General features: G+C 36.4%; 1 non-coding gene across 1 annotated transcript; it reads right to left on the bottom strand.

The window, feature by feature from the left end:
* Positions 1–1,192: 1,192 nt before the first annotated feature.
* Positions 1,193–1,300, bottom strand: LOC112724802 (small nucleolar RNA R71). The gene has a single exon (XR_003163947.1). It is a non-coding gene; the product is annotated as a small nucleolar RNA R71 (small nucleolar RNA).
* Positions 1,301–4,404: the final 3,104 nt, after the last annotated feature.

Here is a 4,404-nt window from a genome sequence, read left to right as displayed (position 1 = left end):
TATCTTGAATTTTTATGTTTTGCATTATTTTTATGTTTTTCTCTCTCTTCATTAAAAATTCAAAAATAAAAAAAAAATATCTTTTCCTTATTTTTCTCATAAATTTTGAAAATTTGAATTGATTTAGTCATAAAGTTTTAAAATTTAATTGTTTCTTATTAGTCAAGTCAAATTTTCAATTTAAAAATTCTATCTTTTTCAAATCTTTTTCAAAATAAAATTTCAATCATATTTTTTTCAAAATCAATTTCAAAATCTTTTCTAACTTCTTATCTTTTCCAAATTTATTTTCAAATATTTTTTCAATTAACTACTTAACTTTTTGTTTGATTTTAAAAGTTTTCTATTTCAATCATATCTTTTTCAAAACCACCTAACTAATTTTCTCTCTCTAATTTTCGAAAATTCCTCCCCACTTTTTGAAAATTCCTTTTTAATTAACTAATTGTTTTAAAATTCAATTTTTTTTTTAATTTTTGAATTCTAACTAATAATTAAAATAAAAACAAAAATATTTTTCCTTTTATTTTAATTTAAATTTCGAATTTTTCTCTTCTCTTTCTTCTATTCTTCTCTTCTTCTACTCACATAAAGGAATCTCTATACTGTGACATAGAGGATTCCTCTTCTTTTCTGTTCTCTTCTTTTTTATATGAGCAGGAACAGGGATAAAGACATTCTTATTGAAGTTGATCCTGAGCCTGAAAGGACTCTTAAGAGGAAATTAAGAGAAGCTAAAGCACAACCCTCTGGAGAGGATCTGACAGAAATTTTCAAAAAAGAAGGAGACATGGCCGAACCCAATAACAATGGTAGAGATGCAAGGAAGATGCTTGGTGACTTTATTGCACCCTCCTCTAACTTCTATGGAAGAAGCATCTCAACTCCTGCCATTGGAGCAAACAACTTTGAGCTTAAGCCTCAATTAGTTTCTCTGATGCAGCAGAATTGCAAGTTTCATGGACTTCCATTGGAAGATCCTCATCAGTTCTTAGCTGAATTCTTACAAATCTATGACACTGTCAAGACCAATGGAGTTGATCCTGAGGTCTACAGGCTTATGCTTTTCCCTTTTGCTGTAAGAGACAGAGCTAGAACATGGTTGGATTCACAACCTAAGGAAAGCTTGAACTCTTGGGAAAAGCTGGTCAATACTTTTCTGGCCAAATTCTTTCCACTTCAAAAGATGAGCAAGCTTAGAGTGGAAATCCAAACCTTCAGACAGAAGGAAGGTGAGTCCCTCTATGAAGCTTGGGAAAGATATAAGCAATTGATCAAAAGGTGTCCTACTGACATGCTTCCAGAATGGAGCATCATATATATATATATATATATATATATATATATATATATATATATATATATATATTCTTTGATGGTCTATCTGAGTTGTCAAAAATGTCATTGGACCATTCTGCAGGAGGATCTCTTCATCAGAAAACCCCTGCAGAAGCTCAGAAACTTATTGAAATAGTTGTAAATAACCAGTTCATGTACACCTCTGAGAGGAATCCTGTGAACAATGGGACGCCTCAAAAGAAGGGAGTTATTGAGATTGATACTCTGAATGCCATATTGGCTCAGAACAAAATATTAACTCAACAAGTTAATATGATTTCTCAGAGTTTGAATGGATTGCAAGCTGCATCCAACAGTACTAAAGAAGCATCTTCTGAAGAAGAAGCTTATTATCCTGAGAATCCTGCAATGGCAGAGGTGAATTACATGGGAGAACCCTATGGAAACACCTATGATCCTTCATGGAGAAATCATCCAAATTTCTCATGGAAGGACCAACAAAAATCTCAACAAGGCTTCAATAATAATGGTGGAAGAAATAGGTTTAGCAATAGCAAGCCTTTTCCATCATCTTCTCAGCAACAGACAGAGAATTCTGAACAGAGCCATTCTGGCCTGGCAACCATAGTCTCTGATCTATCCAAGACCACACTAAGTTTCATGAATGAAACAAGGTCCTCCCTTAGAAATTTGGAGGCACGGGTGGGTCAGCTGAGTAAGAAGATTACTGAAACTCCTCCCAGTACTCTCCCAAGCAATACAGAAGAAAATTCCAAGAGAGAGTGCAAGGCCATAACCATTACCAACATGGCCAAACCTGGAGAGAGTGAGGAGGACGTAAGCCTAATAAACCACTATTTTATGGTTTATCTTGTGCTCAATTGAGTGGATTTTATCAACTCTTTACCCACTTATTCATACTATTTGCATGTTTTACATTTTCCTTCCTGGTTTTGTGCTATGATTGAAAACATGCTTCTTTGATCTTATATTTGCTTATTATTAATCCTCTCTTATTACCATTAGATGCCTTGATATGTGTGTTAAGTGTTTTCAGAGATTACAGGGCAGGAATGGCTCAGAGGATGGAAAGGAAGCATGCAAAAGTGGAAGGAATACAAGAAGTTGGAGAAACTGCTAAGCTGTCCAGCCTGACCTCTTTGCACTCAAACGGCTATAACTTTAGCTACAGAGGTCCAAACAATGCGGTTCTAGTTGCGTTGGAAAGCTGACGTCTGGGGCTTCAATTTGATATATAATTTGCCATAGCTGCCCCAACGCCAAGCGACGCGAACGCGTGGATCACGCGGATGCGTGACCTGGCAGGAAAGCAATCCGCGCAGCCGCGTGGACGACGCCTCTGCGTCACTTGCCCGCGATCTGAACGTAACAGAAATCATAGGGGGCGATTTCTGGGCTGCTTTTCACCCAGTTTTCAGCCCAGAACACACAGATTAGAGGCTATAAAGTGGGGGAATACATCCATTCATAGGAGAGCTCGCCAATTTTCACTTTCCATGATTTATATTTAGTTTGAGAGAGGTTCTCCCCTCTCTCTCTTAGGATTAGGATTAAGATTTAGGACTTCTCTTAGTTTTTAAGAGTGACTCTCGATCCAGGTTTAGTATTTACTTTAATTTATGTTTCTATGCTACTTTTACTTTAATGCTTTTATTCGTATCTATAAATGTTGCCAACTTGACTTATGAACCCTTTCCATGTTATGATTTGAATTAATGATTATTTGAGGTATTTCAGTTATTGATTGCTTTCTCTTTAATTTAAGTTATTATTGCTTCCCATCTAAGGACATTTTTATTCCAACAATTTTACTTTTCCCTTTTTGGTCTTGGTTAAGAAATCAGTAACTCAACATTATTAAACTCAGCATAATTGATAATCGTTATCTTGCTAATTGAACTGAACTTCAATAATTCCAACTTTTTCTTAGGAAATAAATAGGATTCGAAGGTCAAACTAATTAGTCCCTTGACTTTCCTTTGCTTTAGTAAAGGTTAACTAAGTGGAATTTAGATTCAACTTTCACTATTGTTGAGAGGGATAATTAAGTTGGACTTCCAATTTCTCTTACCTTGCGAAAAGTTGCTTTACAGTATTTATTTATTTTAATTGCCCTTTACTCTACTTGTCATTCAAATTACTTGCTTCTCACCTTCTAAACCCCGATTACAACCTTTATAGCCAATAATAAGAACATACTTCCTTGCAGTTCCTTGAGAATACGACCCGGGGTTTGAATACTCGGTTAACAATTTTTAAGGGGTTTGTTACTTGTGACAACCAAAACGTTTGTACGAAGGGATTTCTGTCGGTTTAGAGACTATATCTACAACGCGACTATTTTTATGAACTTCTTTACTGGCGAAAATCCTAACATCAGAGTCCCAGTGAGAAAATCCTCATGGGACATCCTCTGGACAGAAAGGAGTTTCCCTTTGAGGAGCCAAAGGAATCTGAGGCTCATATAGAGACCATAGAGATTCCATTGAACTTTCTTCTGCCATTCATGAGCTCTGATGAATATTCTTCATCTGAAGATGATGAAGACATCACTGAAGAGTAAGTTGCTAAATATCTAGGAGCAATCATGTAGCGGAATGCCAAGTTATTTGATAATGAGACTTGGGAGGATGAACCCCCTTGCACACCTATGAACTGAATACATTAATGAGGCAGACATTACCTCAGAAGAAACCAGATCCCGAAAAATTCTTCATACCTTGTACCATAGGCACCATGACCTTTGAGAAGGCTCTGTGTGACCTGGGATCAGGGATAAACCTCATGCCACTCTCTGTAATGGAGAAACTAGGAATTTTTGAGGTACAAACTGTAAGAATCTCACTAGAGATGGCAGAAAAATCAATGAAACAGGCTTATGGACTAGTAAAGGACGTGCTAGTGAAGGTTGAAGGCCTTTACATCCCTGCTGATTTCATAATCCTAGACACTGGGAAGGTTGAGGATGAATCCATCATCCTTGGCAGACCCTTCCTAGTCACAGCAAAAGTTGTGATTGATGTTGACAGAGGAGAGTTGGTCCTTAAGTTGAATGAGGACTACCTTGTATTCAAGACTCAATGT

Source organism: Arachis hypogaea, chromosome 11 (genome assembly GCF_003086295.3).
Source record: "Arachis hypogaea cultivar Tifrunner chromosome 11, arahy.Tifrunner.gnm2.J5K5, whole genome shotgun sequence".
Classification (NCBI taxonomy): Eukaryota; Viridiplantae; Streptophyta; class Magnoliopsida; order Fabales; family Fabaceae; genus Arachis; species Arachis hypogaea.
The sequence above is the reverse complement of the archived record's forward strand: the minus strand, read 5'-3'. Positions and strand labels throughout refer to the sequence as shown.